General features: G+C 29.7%; 1 long non-coding RNA gene and 1 pseudogene across 2 annotated transcripts; both read right to left on the reverse strand.

Annotated features, from left to right (window-relative positions):
* Nucleotides 1-8,903: 8,903 nt before the first annotated feature.
* On the reverse strand, nucleotides 8,904-10,926 carry LOC131648446 (protein FAR1-RELATED SEQUENCE 11-like; annotated as a pseudogene).
* Nucleotides 10,927-14,574: 3,648 nt separating this feature from the next.
* LOC131648447 (uncharacterized) lies at nucleotides 14,575-17,189 on the reverse strand. Of its 2 annotated transcripts, none has more exons than XR_009298151.1 (4): nucleotides 16,528-17,189; nucleotides 15,656-16,396; nucleotides 15,429-15,468; nucleotides 14,575-15,105 (listed from the first exon to the last, which is right to left on the reverse strand). It is a non-coding gene; the product is annotated as an uncharacterized LOC131648447 (long non-coding RNA). The 2 variants fall into 2 exon arrangements; XR_009298152.1 differs by having other exon boundaries at nucleotides 15,429-15,503.
* Between the last annotated feature and the right edge of the window lie 3,610 nt (nucleotides 17,190-20,799).

Consider the following 20,799-nt stretch of genomic DNA (forward strand, 5'->3'; position numbering starts at 1 on the left):
GAAGTTCAAATGAATAGCTGAAATCATGAACTAGAAGTTCAAATGAACAATTTAAAATAAATTGTTGTCTTGATCCTTGTACAAATCAATATGAACCAAAAGTTCAAAATATTTTTCATTTGCAAAGTTTATGAAATAAATTATCAGCTGATAATACTACACTCAAAGTGGATTCTCCTATTGGATAATATAATATTGCAAATGAGTTGTTGTTGCGCCTGAAGCGTGGTATGAAAGTCGGTTTGACCTAATTTAATTTTTCAGTTCCAGAAGAACAAATCAAGTACTTGAAATATGAAGTAAAGAGATCTCGATAAATTATGTCATGGATGAAATGGAATGGAACCGAAATTTATATAACCAAATAAAGTCAATATTGACAATGTCTTTGTATACAATATAACGCTAAAAGTGATCAATGATAACGAGGATCATGAGTCAAAGTCTATTAAAGATTTTAGACTAAGTGAGAATTGGCCAAAATAAATATATTCAATTGAAGAAGAATTAAACTCACTGTACAAGTGACTCGCTTTTGGTCCTGTAGTCTGAACACCTCAAGGTGTGAAACTAATTGGATATAAACGAGTTTTTGTGAAAAAGAAAAATAAGAATGATATAAAGTTTGATTTATTGCTCAATGATTTTCACAAAGAACTATGATTGATTTTGATCAAACATATTCACCTGTAGTAGATTCAATCGATTTTTGATAATTAATTAGCCTTGTAACACATGAAGGGCTTAATTCGAACATGATGGATGTTATGACATATTATTTATATGGTTCACTTAATCGTGACATTTACATAAAACTTCCTGAAAGGTTCAATATACTGGAGGCACAAAATTTTGGATCTCGAGAAAACTACTCCATCAAATTGCACAAGTTTCTCTATGGGTTGAAACAATCTGGACGCATGTGGTATAATCACCACAGTGAATATTTACTAAAGAATGGATATACAAATAACTCAATTTGACCTTGTATTTTCATAAAATGGTGTGGAAAAGTATTTGCTATAATAGTTGTATATGTGGATGACATAAGTATTATTGGAACTCCTGAAGAGCTTCCAAAAACTATAAATTGCTTAAGTAAAGAGTTTGAGATGAAGGACCTAGAAAAGACAAAATATGTCTAGGTTTGCAAATTGAGCATGTAGACAAAAGAATATTTCTACATCAATAAGGTTATATAGAAAAGTGTTGAAATGATTCTATATGGACAAATGTCACATGTTGTCTACTCCAATATGGTTGTTAGATCATTAGATGTGGAGAAAGATCTTTTCAGGCCTCGAGAAAAGGATGAAAATTGCTTGGTCCTGAAGTCCCATATCTTAGTGCAATTGGAGTACTAATGCACTTTACTAATTATACACATCATGATATATCATTTGCGGTCAATCTATAAGTAAGATATAATTATTCACCTACACAAAGAAATTGGAAAGCGGTCAAACATATACTTCGTTATCTTAGAGAAGCAGGTTACTTGTCAGATTCTCACAATGGTAGATCAGAAAGAGGTTATTTGTTTACATGTGATAGTACAACCATTTCATAGAGATCTATAAAATAAATTATGGCACCAACTTCATAATATCCTGCATAACTATTAACACTATATGAAGTCACTTCGAAGAAGACATTTTAAGCAACGACTATAAAGAATATTGTCTCACATATAAATATATGCATGAGGGGGAGAAATACATATGTTTTGCACTCTTTTTCCCTTTACCATGGTTTTGTCCCACTAAGTTTTCCTGGTAAGGGTTTTAACAAGGCAATTCATATTCAAAGGTATTCTCAATGGACATCCAAGGGGGAGTGTTAAGAATAAATATTATTGTGGATGTCCATATGTATTCTAATCTTTCATCTTCATATTCTCTATTAAATGGTATAGTAAGGTTATTATTTTTCACCTTCCTAATGTCCTATAAATAAGGTCCACTTTGCAATGTAGATAATACTTCTTGAAGAAGATAATAGAATACCACTTTCTCTCTTACTTTCTCTACTTCATCTCTATATTGTTTTTGTTAATTTCATAACATTTATTATATTTTTGTTAAATTTATTAATTTAAAAGAATTAATAGTTAAATACTAATATTATAATTTTAATAATATTTTAACATTTTATCATGTCATAAAAAAGTTATTTAAAATCTCAAATATGAAATTTTGTAAGAAAAACATATACTAAAATTGATAATAAAATATTTTGAATTTCAATATTTTCATAAATATTAAATCTATTAATGAGACATTTAATTAAAAACAAAATATAATTTTTAAACGTTGAGATTCATTAGGTTTTGGTCTGTGGCGCTAACATTCTGTTGTTAAAAAGTTATGATAAGCTATAAGTCTATAATCTAGCTAATCTATGTGAGTTAAGCCTTTAATAACGCTTTTAATGGCTATTGAAATAAAAATGCTATTAACACTTGTTTTTGGCATAATGACTATAATAACACTTGGAGTTTTGAAGAGAAAATAACTAAGAGACTTTTGGTAGTTTTTTTTTCTTTTCAAATAACCAACATTTTCAAATTAATTATCCAAATAACTAATTTTAAAAAATTTACCCAAATAACCATATTTAAAATCTAGCATAAGAGGAGGCGTCACCCCTCATAGCGTCTATGTGTTTTTTAGCACACACCACCCTCATGGAGCCTATGTGCACATAAAAAAGAAGACGCCGCCTCATATGGCTCCTATGTGCAATGTCTGTGTAGATGAGCCATATGGGATGACTCCTATGTGTTATGACATTTTCTATAAATAAAACCTTCATTCCTCCACCATTATCCACACATTTTCTCACTTTCTCTCTCATTTCTTCTTCATGACATTTAATAGTATTTACAAAAAGGATGAGTATGTATGTTTCTCTGTTGTGAAACCTCCGATTAAAATAAAATTTTGGAACATCTATTCTATGGACCATCTTAAGAGGTCCTTGATCTGCTGTTTAAGCGAGGAGTTTGAAGATGGTGAAATTAATAGAATAATTCAGAGGCATAGAGCAACCACCTCAATTGTGACTGGAGCACTAAAACGTTGGTGGGATGAAGTAAAAATGACAATGATGTCTGTACTATGATGGATGGATCAGATGATATTATTTTAACGGTTGTGATATCTTAGATATTTTTCCATTTTAAATAATTTTATTAATTGTTTGTGTTGTTGTTTTAGTCATGTTTGTGTTTGTTTAGTTATAACAAATATGTTTAAGGAATAAATAAAATTCAGTTGATTTCTAAAAATATATTAAAAAGAGTACATACAATTATTAGGTTGCGGAGCTTGTTCCATATTGAGACAATTATGTCGGTTGTGTTCGACCTGACAACATAACTACATTTCCTTTCCATTTTTTTAGCCGCATCCATTTCGATTCTAATATGTGTGTTGTTAGGGCGGCCATTTTTCTTCCGTCGCATTCTATCATTGTGCCAAACAACTTCCCCTTCATACATAGGCCAATAATTCTCTTTTGCTATCACTGGAAATGCATTATTATATACATCGAGTAAGGTTTCAGCCTTGTAAATAGGAGATAGCAATGTTAAGGAATCTCGATGAGCATATGGACATGCCGCTATGACATAGGAGCAAGGCATGCGGAAGGCTTGAAACTTATCGAAACTGCACCAATCATCTGGTAACAGGACCCGATACTCTTGTCTTGGCAACCCCTCACAATTGTTTTTTTTGACACTGAAAGTGCGGTTAAAACGAACGAAACCTATAACAGGACGCACTACAAAAAATGGCATTTTCTATTTACCGCCGTATATTTTGCTGCTGCAAAGAATAAAATGGCGGTTTCATAATAACCGCCAAAACATACATAAGATAAATGGCGGTTTTGTTTTGTAAATAACAACCGTTATAGCCGCCACAAATTTACTATTATTCTATTTTTAAAATGTAATTTATGGCACTTATAACGGCCACAATTTTCAAATTTTCCTAAAAAAAATTAAACTCAAATCAATAGTCAAACATGTATCATCTACATATCAATAGAGAAAATATACCATTAACCAAAATTTGAAGGGTGTGACAAAAATATGGTCTCTTGTCTTTCAAAATACTATGCAACAAGAATGTAAGTTCATAGATTAATGGGTTAATACTACTTTATCTCCCTGCCATATAAGCGAGATTCGGTTTACCCCCTCTAAAAAAAAATTTATTGGACAAACCTTGCAAAATAAAGATTCCATCAAATTTGACCCTGATCAATTTTTTTGGCCAAGATTCTTAGAATCTTGCCTACATGGCATTTTTGGTAGTGCTGACTGTACAACACATAAGCAATGTGGCACAGTCAGCACTGCCACGTGGAATTTAATTTTTTTTTATAATTTAAAAAAAAAATTATTGATTTTTTTAAATTTTTTTGTTGATTTTTTTTTTATTATTTTTTTTAATTTTTTTCCAATTTTTCCAATTTAATATTTTTTTCCAATTTTTTTTAATTATTATCTAAAATTTATTTTTATTATATATAAATTCGCAGGTATTTTCAAATCCGTAGGTAAATTCGCAAGTATTGTCAAATTCGTAGGTAAATCCGCAGGTATTGTCAAATTCGCAGGTAAATCCGCATGTATTTTTAAAGGTAAATCCGTAGGTAATTTTAAATCCGTAGGTAATTTTAAATTCGTAGGTAAATCCGCAAGTAAATCCGTATGTAAATCCGCAGGTATTGTCAAATTCGTAAGTAAATCCGCAGGTATTTTTAAATCCGTAGGTAAATCCGCAGGTATTGTCAAATTCGTAGGTAAATCCGCAGGTAAATTCGCAGGTAAATCCGCAGGTATTGTCAAATTTGCAGGTATTTTTAAAGGTAAATCCCCAGGTATTGTCAAATTTGCAGGTAAATTCGCAGGTACATCCGCAGGTATTGTCAAATTCGCAGGTATTTTTAAAGGTAAATCCCCAGGTATTGTCAAATTTGTAGGTAAATCCGCAGGTATTGTCAAATCCGTAGGTGAATCCGCAGGTATTTTTAAATCCGTAGGTAAATCCGCGGGTATTGTCAAATTCGTATGTAAATCCGCAGGTATTGTCAAATATTTTTTTTTTAAAAATAATAAAAAAAATTAAAAAAAAATCAACAAAAAAAATTAAAAAAAATCAATAAAAAATTTTAAAAAAAATAAAATTCTACGTGGCAGTGCTAGGGATGTCAACGTGGCAGATATTGTTTGGAGGATGCTTCTCCACTCCCCGCCCCGCCTCTAAATTTAGTCCCCATCCCCATCCCCAATCCCCGCCACGGGAGAATATTTCCCTCCATCCCCATCCCCAGAGATCTCCACGGATATCCACGGAGATCGAATTTCAAAAAAATTTCTACACTTTTTGATCAAAACTATGACACTACTATTTTGTTTTTTTTTTCCCGTATTTTTTAAAACGCATATATTTGCATCTTTATTTTATAAAAAAAATCAAAATACATCTTGCATCAATAATAAATAAAAAAAGCAAAAGAACTTGATGTTGCTAATATTTTTTATGTAAAAATAAATAAATAGTAACATAACTTCTTACTACCGTGCATCCACTAATTTACTACCACAATACCGATGTCGTCCAGCGCAAGTGGTTGATTATGTGTGACAAATCTATAACTTCTAATGACTTTTCATTTTCTAATACATTGTAAAATTATATAATTATATAATATATAAAATATATAAATTAACATATATCTTCGGAGTCGGGGAATCCACGGGGACGGAGGATACTTTCCCAATCCCCGCCCCAAAGTGTTATCGGGGGAACTTTTCCCTCCATCCTCATCCCCACGGGGAAAAAAATCTCCAACTTCGGATCTCTGCACAGATAGTCCCCACAGGGATCCCCATTAACAGATGCAATGGACATCCCTAGGCAGTGCTGACTGTGCCACATTGCTTATGTGCTGTACAGTCAGCACTACCAAAAATGCCAAGTAGGCAAGATTCTAAGAATCTTGGTCAAAAAAAATGATCAGGGTCAAATTTGATGGAATCTTTATTTTGCAAGTTTTGTCCAATAAGTTTTTTTTTAGAGGGGGTAAACCGAATCTCGCCTATATGGCAGGGAGTAAAGTAGTATTAACCCTAGATTAATTATCCCTTGATACCTACTCCATTTGAAGTATTTAAGCTTTACAATTTGTCCATCTCTTTTTGAAATATTACAGCAACATTCATTCCTGCAACAAAAAATAAATCAATGCTTAAAGTTTATTATATTATCTATGTTTCACTTATTACATATACGGAAGAAGCCTATTGTTTTTCTGTTAAGCAAAAATGAGTTAACAAAGCATCAAATTTAGTAAATAGCTTAAAATAACATTAAACGCGTAACTAATCATTTATCTTTCTTTTGTATGGATTATTATGGAAATATGAATAATCAATGAATCATATTTAGTAAAATTGGAGCTTAGATTTTGGTCTCCATGATTTAAAATAGCAGTCCACAGCCATAATTTTAAACCATGAAAGTTGAAGACCTTTATTTGGAACTATGTCACATAATCATGAGAATGAAATAAAAGAAAACAAAGAAACACTTTAGGAATAGAGAATTTACTTTTACGGTTTTAGGAGATTGTGAAAAGAGAACATACCTCCATTTTTATATTCATGCATGATATGTTTTCTTTCCTCTAGGTGCTCCTCCTTTGTAGAAAACAAAAGCTTTTTTCATTCCAACATGGGAATTTTCCTTATAAATCTCTTAATATTTTTGTAGCCTTTAAATATCCAACTTCAATAGCTCTGTTAGTCCTTAACTCAGTTGGATACTTTTTATCTCTCACACAAAAAGTACCACCATTTTTTTAACCAATTGTGATTTCCCTATAAACAAATTAATAAAAACATAAACACAAAATTATATAAAAGTAACCATACAAAAACACTTGATAAAATGCATAAGAAAAACACTTCAATTAATACCATCTCCTACTTAATCTGAAATGCTTTCGGATTCGGAACTGAGATTGTGTTAGCTTGAATACACATTAAGACAACTAATGAAATTTGAAGCATTGTCATTAATCTTAATGTATTGACATAGATAATGCAGAGGTCCTTGAACTTGGAGTAGATAAAGTAAACCAAACTCCGAAGACAGAGTAAACCGAACATTGAACACCCTGATAGATGTACTTTATAACATACAAATGTACATCAAACAAATACTAAAAGTAGTAGATTTAGAATCATTAACATGCCTTCTTAGAATCATTTTCTGCAACCGTAAAAAATCAATTAAACTAAATTACACCAATGAAGTACTCTCTAATCACAAAGATCAGAGACTATTCTCACACAAGCACAAACACAACAATAATTTTATACACCTATGAAGTACTACCCAAACACAAAGACCAGAGAATATTCCCACACAAACACAAACACAACAAAAATTTTAAAATATTTAAGGGGTTAAATTGAATCATAAATATTAAAAAAATCAAATACTATTCAGATTAGAAACAACTAAGGCAAAATAGAACAAGGTTAAACAAAAGAAAGCAAGATCAAAATGTATAGTAGAAAGGAAAGACACTTAAAACCTAACAAAAAAAGGCATCAAACAAAAAGCGTTTACCAAAACCGTCGTAATCTATGTAGATAGTGGCGGTTTTCTAAGACCGTCTTAATTAAACCGCCGTAGTTCCCCTTTTTTTTTTTTTTGTAGTGATGGGTGTTGGCTTTGGCAGTTTGTTCCTTCATAAATTTTATGAAGCTTTCACTGAACAATTGCCCTTATTGTAACACTGCACTCCACCTTTCACCTTTTTTCGCGAACAACGAAGCCATCCTAAAATAGGTTGATCAGACCAAAGAGGTTATGAGAATGTTTTTTATTCCTTTGAAAACACCTTTCATCAATTCCACAATATTTGTTGTCAAGTGGCCCCATCATTGTCCATTGTCATATGTCCTCTACCATTTTTCTTTGGCAAGATTATCAATCCACCTGCCCGCATCCAGATTTGACAATCTAATCTCGCGACGATAGTGTTGGAATGATGGTTGAGTTAATGCATACCCGCGTTCACAAGAGTTTTTCGAAGAATCTTGTCTTTGATATCCCGCATGAAATTTTATGCAATATGTCTAATGCAGTAGACATGCGCATGAGTGGGGTCGTGCCAACCGTTAGCCGGATTCTTGTATGCACTCTCAATAAAAGCATTCCTTTTGGAAATTGAATAGAAATCCTACCAAGTTGGGGAGCAAAATGTGTTCGAAAATTCTAAAGAAAGAAACTCCAACCACCGGCAGTTTGTCCATCTTGTGTGACTGCCATCAATAGCGTTCTTTTATATTTCTCGTACAACCAAGTTCCATCTATTTGAATAATTAGTTTGCAGAATGCAAATCCTCTAATGCAAGGTTGAAATTCTCATAACAACTGATGGAATATACTATTTCCATGGACACAAGTTCTGTTTGGGGCATACGTTGGCAATGTCTCCATAACAGAAACAATGTAGGGAGTATAAGTGTGAAGCGCAACCAAGAAGCACGAAAGTTATTTGTATGAATCCTCCCAGTTTCTGTTTACAAGTTCAATCGCCTTTGTCTTTTCTAACCACACCTTTATGTACGAGGGATTATAATTGTATGTTGTAACAATATGGGAGGTAAGATTTCTTGCCAGATTTCATGGCATATAAGATCATAGCTTAGTTTACGATGATCTTGGCACAGATTGGTGGTAACGAAAGTGTGGTCTTGAGAAATAGAACCTATTACCCAGGAATCACTTCTCTTCATGTATAATGTTGTCAGCCGAAACACAAACTCCGGATTCATAAACAGAATTATGTACCTCTCGCATTCGTGCGATCTACTATAAGGATTCAACTTCTAGACAACGAATTATTGACTGAAACTTAACACTAGAGTTGCCATTACAGTTAAGAATATGATTAGATTTTAGGACCAATGAACTTTCTTGTCTCCAACGAAGAGCAAGATACTTTGAAGGGAGGCAAAAATAATTTTTTATCACAAGCACTCAAATAGCATGTCTGCATAATATTCCAGAAAACTCAAATTCCTTGCAAAAATAATGGACTAATTCATTGTTTTCTAATCAACTTACAAAACGACCTCCTTCAGTTGTGGTGTGATGCCTCACATTGTATGTGTTGTTGTTAATTTCGGTTGCTGCATATTTTGTAGATAACTTAATCTCTTGTTGGAGTAACCTAAAAGCATAAGGTGTGAGTATAGATGCAGCATGTTCCTCAATAGGAAAACATATTCTAATATGAGGATTATGGTACTTTTGGCGCATTCTTGCTTCTTCTTTGGCTTGATTTCTAATTTTGACAGCAACTCCAACCTACACAAAAACATATTAATTGGGACTAAATTAAAACCAATAGATAAAAAAGATATTTGAGAAAAATGGATTTACTCAATTAAAATGAACTAACTTGATTTATAAAATCTGTGGCACCCAAGAATCTTTTTATATATGAATTTATAGATTCTGAACGTCCATTTGTTGTTATTCCATCAAAAAAGAATCCCTTCAAATAAGCAAGTGCCCAAAATTGGCGATGAAAATAAATAAGTTAATATAGTTATCCTTGCTAAGGTCAAACTTTGCAACCATCAATTTTCATTCCCTCTCAAAATCATCTTTACATCCTAAATGGTATAGTCGATGAAACTCATATTTAAAATCATTATATCTCGACCCTAACGGAAAAGAAAACCAAGTTGATAACTTTGACAGGACATGCCATATGCAAAATGCATGTTTTGTGTTTGGTAATTCCATTACAATAGCTTCTTTCATTGCAAGATTTTGATCTGTAAGAATTGTTGGTTGATATTTTCCTTTGACAAAACTAATAAAATTCTGAAAATAATAAAGAACATATAAATTAACTTACTAAAAACTAAAATTTAGAAATTGAGAAATGATAACCTCACATATATAAGAACATACCTTTATAGCCCATGTAAAAGAAGAAATCTTCTCATCTCGCAATAGAACGCATCCAAAAAAAATGGAATTTCCATGATTATCGACCTCGGCCCATATTCCAAGTGGCATATCATAACGATCTATTCGATAGATGGTATCAAAAAAATCACATCTCCAAACGCTTCATATGCTCGAATTGAATCACCAACTGCCCAAATAATATGCTCCAATTTGTTATTTTCATCTATTGAAAATTCATATTCAAATGCATCATCTATGTCTTTCAAATTTTTACATAATTTGAGAACATTTGAAGCATCACATTCTTTACCAATACCACTTTGAGATTGAATAAAATTTCTAATATCTTTCTTCAAAAATGGTAAATTTCCTGCATTTACTCCATTCTCTAATTCAAGCACTCTTGTTATCAAACTTACATAGCAACCAACTTTTAACAACAAAAGAATGCGGTTTTGATCATTAATTGGAATGTTTCGATAAGCAGGAAGAAAATGAACCTCTTTATCATCTAATAACTTATTGTTATGATTATTATTAAAATATTTCACCACCCACTTTTTCTCAGAGTCAATTGTTGCTTTAGCCACCAACTATTTTGCAGTACAATTACATCTTGACGACTTTCATTTCCTTTGAACTTCCATTTCATTATCTTTATGTTGGTTAATATTACCAGCACGATGACAAACAGACTCCCTTTTATAAATACCTAAGAGATTATCATCAGATTCTTAATAGATATTTAAACATGATGACGTCTAATTAAAAACCCATTTTTTCGTGCAAACCAACCGTAAAAGCTGTAAGCCTCGTCATCACTACTAAATACCTTTCCTTGATAAAGATCAAAATCATCGGTTTATTTATCTTGAGGCAAAGGTCCCTGTTGTGGCTCTTGAAAGGTCATAGAATATATATTTTTCATCATTTTCATGTACTAAATTATTCTCTGCAAGAAGCTCCAAAGACCAATAAATGGCCTTATTTCTTTCTTCAGATGACATAATAATTTCAGCTCGAATCTGAATAGCAAGTAGTATTTAAAATAAATAATTATACCAAAAACAATTAAAAGATACTATAAACAATAAAAAAGTATAAACTTTTTGAATCAAATAGAAAGAAAGTAAACCAAATAATATCAGAACTACTACTTATACATATTACATATACACATGCTAAAAAAGGAAAAATAAAAATAAAAATAAAAATTCATTACAAGAATACCTTTTTTTAGTAGAGAACGTGATGCAATGAGTAGAAAGTATAATTTGGAACTTCAAAAGCAATATTAGAGCAAGAGAACCTAAAATGTTGCAAGAGTAGAGAAACAAGAAAGAGAAAGAGAGAATTGACAGTCATCATTTTTCAAGAAAATATAATTAATTTAAAGCTTAAATTACATTTGTGTCCCTTAATTTTTAGTTTTAAAAAAAAATAGATTTTTTGTCCAAATAAAAATGTGTTAATTGCTAAAGTAAATCGTCATAAAAATGAATGGGTCTATTAATGTGCGCATATATATATATATATATATATATATATATATATATATATATATATATATATATATATATATATATATATATATATATATATATATATATATATATATATATATATATATATATATAGACCCAATCCACTATTTGGTCTTTGGCCCAACGCGTTCTGGCCCAAACACACGCGGCAGCCTTCCCCGACACGTTTCGGGCAATAGCAAGTTAGGAGCTTGTGCTCGGCAAAACCTGGGTTTCAAACCCAGGTCACAAGGGCTACAGCGCTGCAAGCAAACCACCAAACCATGCATGTTTAGTTGTATATAATTGCAAAGAAGTTCTATATATTAATGCTCCATTCTTTTTCAATAATATATATATATATATATATATATATATATATATATATATATATATATATATATATATATATATATATATATATGTTTTTTCTTTACCCACCTCCCTATGGGGTCACCCCCAGTGAAAACCCCACTTTACCCCTGCTTCGGAAATGCATTTCCGAAATTTTTTTTTTTCTAAATTTTTCCAGACTTCGGAAGTGCATTTCCGAAAAAATCCCAAAAATTGGGATTTTGATTAATTCGGAGATGCATCTCCGAAAAAACAAAAAAAAAATCTAAAAATCCCAAAAATTAATTTTAGGATATTAATTAATTCATATATCATAAATTTGATATAATGAATAATAATATTTATATATTTTGATATAATTTATGAGTTATGAATAATAATTAATATATAGTCTATTCTGATTCATATTTTAAAATTTAAAATAATTTTAATTAAAAAATTAAAATAATTTCACTTACAAAATTAGTTATAATTTTTTATTTATATATTTATAATAATTATTATATATTTACAAAAAAAATTAAAAAAATTGGTGTTTTAATTTATATATTTATATAATAATTATAATAATTATTATATATTTATAAAAATTATTATATATTTATATATTTATATAATAATTATTATATATTAATTATAAATATATTTATATATTTATATAATAATTAAAAAAATTAAAAAAATGAGTGGTTTAATTTGCAATAATTATTATATATTTATATATTTATATAATAATTATTATATATTTATATATTATATATTTATATATTATATATTTATATATTATATATCTATATATTATATATTTATATAATATATATTTATATATTTCACTTACAGACTTAATAATTATTATTATATATTTATATATTTCTATTCTGATTCATAATTAAAAATGAGTTATAATTTTTTATTTAGTTTAAAAAAATTAAAAAAAGATTTTGTCTTAATTTTATTTAATGAATAAATTTTATATTTAATTCTATATAATTCAAAATTTAATTATGAAATTAAAATTTTTTTGATTTATATAAGTTAGTAAAATAATTTTTAACTTTAAAATTGTTTAGAAAATTTTAATTCACCTTGATTTTATTGATTCACCTTCATTTTATTTTATTGATTCACCTTCATTTTATACCTATTAATTGTATTGATTCACCTTGATTTTAATTTTTTAATAATTATTGAATTCTTTCGGAAGTGTATATCCAAAACATTCCCAGGCCAATTTGGTCTTGGAATATTTCGGATATCATCTCCGAAGACACCCCTCTCCTAAAAAGGGGTGTTTTCGAAAATGCATCTCTTAAAACCCCAAAAAGTGGGTGTTTTCGGAAATGCATCTCCGAAAACATTTTTTTTTCGTGTTTTCGGAAGTGCATTTCCGAAATAAGACAAATTTTGAAGAAAAAAAAAACGTTTCGGAAATGTATTTCCGAAGTAAGGGTATTTTGGATTTTTCACCAAAGGTGACTAAGAAAATAGGTAGGTGGGTAAAGAAATTTCATATATATATATATATATATATATATATATATATATATATATATATATATATATATATATATGTTTAATTTTATTAATGTATTATTTAATAATTTATCAAATATATATATAAATGTTTAATTTTATTAATGTATTATTTAATAAATTATTAAATATATATAAATTATTAAATATTTTAATAGATTAATAAGATGTTAAGAAATTATTAAATAATACATTAATAAAATTAAAAAAAAATATATATATATATATATATATATATATGTTTAATATATATATATATATATATATATATATATATTAAACATATATATATATATATATATATATATATATATATATATATATATATATATATATATATTAAACATATATTATTAAATAATTACATAAATATAAAGTAATTATTTAAAAATTACATTTTATAAATAATCATTTTTAAATTATACATTTTATAAATAACATTTTAATAGATTAATAAGATATTAATAAATTATTTATTTAATAAATTATTAAGTAATACATTAATAAAATTAAAAAAACACACACACACACACACACACACACACACACACACACACACACACACACACATATATATATATATATATATATATATATATATATATATATATATACTAGTACTTAGACCCGTGCGAGGCACGGGTTAAATATTTTCCAAGTAAAAAATATATTTTAAAAATACTGATAATTTAGAAATTTTATTAATTTTATTTATAGTAAATTTATTATTATATAGATAAAATGTCATTGTTATTAATATATATATATATATATATATATATATATATATATATATATATATATATATATATATATATATAATTAATTTAACTAATTTTTTTTTTGTAAATTATAAAATAACTCGTCCCTCATGTTGACCTTCCCAAAAAAAATATTAGAAAATCTCTCTTTAAAATAATATGTGTCTAGCATTTGTTTTCTGCTATACACAAAAAATAAGCTATCACAAACAATCAAGGAAATGGAAACAACAAAAGAAAACACCAGCAAAACATGGATTGTAGGCTAGAATTCACTCTATTTATTTGAGCCTTTCTTTGGAGATTGATTCTCTGAAGAGACCTTAAATGGGCCAGAAGAGCCGAATGGATCAGAGTCATCAAAAGAGAATGGAGCACTGTGTCATTGCTGCTACTAATTGAGTCAAACCTTGCATGTCCCTGATCACCACCAAAGCCGAAATCTTTGCTGCTACTCATGGAATCAAACCTTGTGAGAGTCTCAGGATTGAAACCAAAATCTTTGCTGCTACTCATGGAATCAAACCTTGAAAATTTATCGGGATTATAGCCAAAATCCTTGCTGCTACTAATGGAATCAAATGTTGAAAATTTCAAGTGGTTATTGCCAAAATTGTTGCCAAAATCCATGCTGCTAACGAAATCGAATCTCATAAATCTTTCTGCTTAGGGAGAATATCCCCTTTCATGCATGCTGAAGGAGGAATCGAACATTGACCTGTCAAAGTGATCCCCTGCCTCGCTGTACCTCGGAGAGTTTCCAAACTTGGAAAATGGATTTCTAGGCACCGAATCGTCAAAAACAAAGGGGCTTTTTGCCTGGGAAGCACCATCTGTAAATGTAGTTGCTGTTCTAACCGGGTTTAAGCCAAAATCACCATATTGAAAAAAATCTCCCTGCTTCTCCAAGTCAGAGCCCTACAGAATCAAACATAAAAATTCTAGCAGCTTTACCTCAATTACTTTTAAGCGTAAGCATTATGATGTGGCAGGCTTATGTGCCTAAAAATCAAACCAACTTGATTTTTGAAATTAGAATACCCTTTTCATCGGGAGTTATGCTAAAACCCATTGAAAAAATAAGGAAAAGAAAAATTTCACTGTATCTTACATCAATTTCAGTGTCAAATTTCTAAGATCAATTTCCATATAACTTCTCTCTCAATAACTACAATTAATTAGGTTGACACCAAGATTAAGAGAAAATCAATAAATATAAAGATAAGTATAGCACACAATACCTTAGGGTTAAAACGCCACACCGAGTCCACGTCATCATTACTGTCAAATGAACCCCAGGTTGATTCGTCAAAATTCTGTTACCATAGATTAACGATATTGCAACTACTAAATGCACCACCTTCAAAGCCATGAATTGCAGAAATAGAAAAAAGTGAAGAAAAAAAGATGACAAGAGACATAAACCAACACAACACCTGCGAGATATAAAAAACAGAGAATAAACAACCTGTGTGTTTCTGCATCTGCTTCAGAGCTTTTTGCAAAAGGAGAAGTTGAAAATTCTTTTGAAGGACTCTCCACTGTATCCCTTACAAATGGGCTATCGCGAGGGCTTCTTGCCAAATCATCTTCACTGTGTGCATAAGAAGATTCCTCCTCAACTATATAATCAACATTAGTGAAATTTTCTTGCCTCCCATTTGCATTCACAGGCGAACCATGAACATCAAAGGAATTTCACTCTCCAGGAATGAATGAAGGTTTTGGCTTTGAAGATGCACTTTTCGTATCAGAAGTGAGATCATTGGCAAATCCTGGAAGTAGAAAAAGTAATTAACAAAAGAAATTCAAGCAAATCATGGCATACCAAAAAGAACATATGGCATACCTTCATCTTCAAACTTATCCTAATCTTCGTCCCAAACAGCTGCCCCCCTCCGGATTTCCAGGTTGCTAACCTTGTAATTCATCTGATTCACATATCCACATAGCCAACCTATGTTCAATATCATATGGAATTTCCTGAATTGAGATCATCATTAGCTAATAACATTATCATCTAATCCTACAACAAACTCTATCACAAATTCTAGCTTTATAAAATTAAAGAGCAAATGAGTTCAAGAACTACCTGATGTACTTGGTCCAACAACCATTCCCGCACAACTTTTGAGTTCTAACAATATCATTTCCATAACTTCCTCGGTTAGCGTAAATGGATCTTCTTCCCAGGGTCATTCTACTACCTCTGGCCAAATACATAAGACATTTAATATAAGAAAAGAGCCACACGATGCTGGATTACTCATTAAAGTGCACACCTCTATACACAAAAAGGCACATGTATTCTTAATCAATATTTTATTATTTAAAACCTACCGCCAATTCTTCATTTGGACAAAACGTTGAAATCCATATACAACTCCCTCCAAACACTTGAATTGCTATCATGAAAATTCTGAAACTCACTAATGGATGCACTCTGTTGTTTGTTTACTGTGTGAGCTATGTGATTCATGTCTACCATATCTTGTCCATCTAAAATAGGTCATATTGTCCAAATATAAAACGCTATTAGAAGAAAAAAATCTCGTAATGTGACAATAATACATAGAATACGCATAAAACAAAGTAGAACCTTCATACTCCTCCTTGTCTTATTTATTTTTACGTCGAATCTCATAAGCAACACAAATAATTTCATGGGTACATTCCCATATCCAATGAGCTTTTTTAAAATCACACCAGTGAACCTGCCATAGCAATTTATCCTAAAATCTTAAAGCTAGGAGTTTGGGTCATGGACTGATCAACCAGGTAGAACTTCTAACAAATGAGTTATAATGGATGTGCAATTTCTCCATTCCTTTTCAAAAGGAAACTTCTTCACCTACATCTTAACTCACAATAGAATTACTAACCTAAATTATTAAGCTAAAAATCACTTTTTATGGTTGCAAATTTCAAAAAGCAGAAGCACAACTGAATTTTCAAGCTTGTTAAATCTAAATCACACAATTCATACACAAATAACAATCCTAATGCACAAATAACAAAGAAGAAAAAATGAAACTTTCATAGGATAAACAAAATAGCCAGAGATTAAGAAGAAAAAAAAGGGTAAAATTGGAAACTGACTTGGAATATAGGAATTGTCAATGACTCTGAACAAATGAAGCAATCAAGAACATCAGGGTCAGAAATGATGGTAGATACGTTCTTACCCAATTGGTTAGCTTGTTCTATGTTGGATACAGATGTTCTTTCATTTGCGTCGTCGTTATCTGGGGTTTCAATTGGGGGATTTTCCATTTCGAACCCTTCTTGTGGTCGTTGATTTTCTTCTTCTCTTGTAGATGTCGTCTCTTTTCTGTCGTATACCCTTCGGCACTTATGGTTGGGGTTGCTAGGTCCTTCACCCATCACACCCAGCGACCGAGAATATCACCATCACTTTGTTCGACTATGATATCAAACGTTCATTTATGGAAAATCAATTCTGATTTTGAATGAAATTGAAAATAATGAATGAAATGAGAAAATAATGGTTGATAATTATGAATTGTGGGAAAACAGAAAATAAAATTGAGAATAGGAAAGGAGCATTGAGAATAGGAAGTAGAATTGTTGGACAGTAAAAAGTCGGAAGCGTGAAAGAAAACAATAAATCGATGCATTTGGTTAATTGTATTTGGTCATGCTATTAAATAATGAGAGAAAAGAAAAAAAAATTAAAAGTAAAATACAATTAAGGAAAGTTGCCATTTATAGGAGAGTTTAAAATAGAAGAAAGCATGAGAGAGTGCCAAGTGGCAAACTTGCCAAAATACTCATCTTGCTTTTTTCTATTGTATGATATATATATATATATATATATATATATATATATATATATATATATATATATATATATATATATATATATATATATATATGACATATCATATGAGAATGTCATATTTACATGAGAACGTGAGAATGAATCTGAACCATTGGATTTTAAAATTAATGGTGGAGATTATGGGTGAATCTATTTTTTCTCTCTCCTACATTTTGAAATAAATGATGTAAGAGAGAAAAAAAAAAGATTCACCTATAATCTCTACCATTAATTTTAAAATTCAATGGTTCAGATTCATTCTCATGTTCTCATATAAATATGGCATTCTCATATGATATGCCCCTCTCTCTCTCTCTCTCTCTCTCTCTCTCTCTCTATATATATATATATATATATATATATATATATATATATATATATATATATATATATATATATATATATATATATTATTGAAAAAGAATGGAGCATTAATATATAGAACTCCTTTGCAATTATATACTACTAAACATGTATGGTTTGGTGATTTGCTTACAGTGTTGTAGCCATTGTGACCTTGGTTCAAAACCCAAGTTTTGCAACTTATTAATTTACAATTTTTCCAAGCTTTATATATATATATATATATATATATATATATATAATTTATCTATTATAAATAATTTTGAACTGAGTTTATTTTTTAAATTAATATTATTTTCAAGTAAAGTATTGCAAAAGGGATGGTTAGATTATTGAGATTTCAATATAGTTAGTATGTTAGTATCCATAATAATACATTTGCAATCAATTTATTTTTCAATAACAACTCAATAATTTTTTGTTTTAATATTTTTATTTATATTTAAATAAATTATTTGTATTTACTTTTAAATTATTTATATAATTTTAATTGTTTGTTAAATATTTACTTTTAAATTGCAACGAGAATAAAATTTATTTGATAATAAACTCGCGAATGTACTTATTTTGTCTGTTAACTATTAATTAATAAATTTATCCTAACTAAATTAATGCTAGAATTAAATTTTATTTATGCTGTAATAAATTGTGGGTAACTTAAGTAATGAGTTCATTAATTTTTAGCAAATAATGAGATTTGAATACTTTTTTAAATAGAAATATATATATTTATATTTCAAAAACCGATGAAGTACAAACGACCCCTAGGGTCCAGCAGCCCATAGTTAATCTTATTGACGCGAGATTTTTTTGTTTGAACCAGATCGTTCCACTGCGTCAACTCTTGCACCCTCGTTCTCTGCTTCAAAATACCTTTCAGAATCCAAGAGCATGATACTTTGATTGGTACTGTCATAATGTATGCCCCCTTAATATAATAGGTATGGATCCATTGGATTCACAAACTATCTCCCTTTCTACAAAGATTCCACAGGAACTTGATTGAGCATGCTTTATTCCATATCTGGAAATCGATCACATTCAAAACATGTTGGTTTTTGGGTAAGCATACCTTACTCCACGCAACAGGGCTCTTCTTTGTGATACTACTTTTTCCCGTCCAAAGAAAAGACATGCAAATATATTCTAATTTTCTAATCACACCCTTGGGAAGGGGCATACATTGCATCCAATAGTTTGTGGTTGCAAAAACAACGCTATGCAATAACTGGACTCTGCCAGAGTAGCTGAGGGGTCAGTTCTGGCATCAAGTGGATTCAACTCCCTCCTGACCGCATTTGCGTGGGATCGAACCGTGATCATCGCTACCAAGTCCAGCGCCAATCACCACTAGACCAACTAACGATGGATAATATTTTTTATTTTATATGATGTATGTTACATATTATTTGTGCTTACCAAGTAATAACAATGAAGTTGTATTTAAAATATATATATTATCATCTAAATTTTATTTGAACTAGGAGTGTTAAAAATTTAGTCGAATTCAATTTACAATAATGAAATAAAGTTTGTATAAAGAAATATTTTGGACTACTCATTAAATTTAATATAAATTATTAAATATTTATTAAATAAGAGAATTAAATAATTGGTGGGATAGAGTGATGGATAATATTGTACTACATTGGTTTAAGGCTAAATTACAGCTAGGTCTTCTTATTTTGTTTGATTCACGAAATTAGTTCTCTTATTTTAAATTTTAACACTTTTGATTCTCTATTTTAAATTTAAGCATTTTTAATCTTCTCTCATGTTTTTTCATTAAAAATTGATGAAATTTTTTGTTTTTTAACTTATATTTTATCTAAAAGGCACAACTATAAATTCATATACGATAATTTGTCATGTTTTACCAGTAATTTGTGATTAAAAAGTGAAAGTGCAAAAGTATGAGAGGGGGACCAAAACTGTTTAAATAGTAAATAAAAGACTAAAATTATTTAAATTTTAAATAGGAGATCAATTTCGTGAATAAAAAAAAGGATTAAAATCGTAATAAGCCAAAAATTAAATAGTTGATTTGATAGAGTGATGAATAATATTTTACCCAAAAAAAATAATTAGAAAACAAATTTAAGACTAATTAAGTGATGAGATGTATTTACTAATTAAATTACTTATTATTAATACTAATATGATATATTCATTTACACATTTATATATTACACAAACTGTATATATACATTTTAAAAACATATAACATATTAAACCTAAAGCACCCGCGACATTCTAGTTGTGCATTATACTTGTTCACACAAAGAGAAAGGTTGAGTTTGAAAAGAGAAACTCTATTTATCTTTCACTTTAGCGCTACCTTCCAAGAAATGGGGGCCACCATACATGGGAACTGAGGGAAAATTGAAAATATAGAAACAACAATAAAG

Source organism: Vicia villosa, linkage group LG2 (genome assembly GCF_029867415.1).
Source record: "Vicia villosa cultivar HV-30 ecotype Madison, WI linkage group LG2, Vvil1.0, whole genome shotgun sequence".
Classification (NCBI taxonomy): domain Eukaryota; kingdom Viridiplantae; phylum Streptophyta; class Magnoliopsida; order Fabales; family Fabaceae; genus Vicia; species Vicia villosa.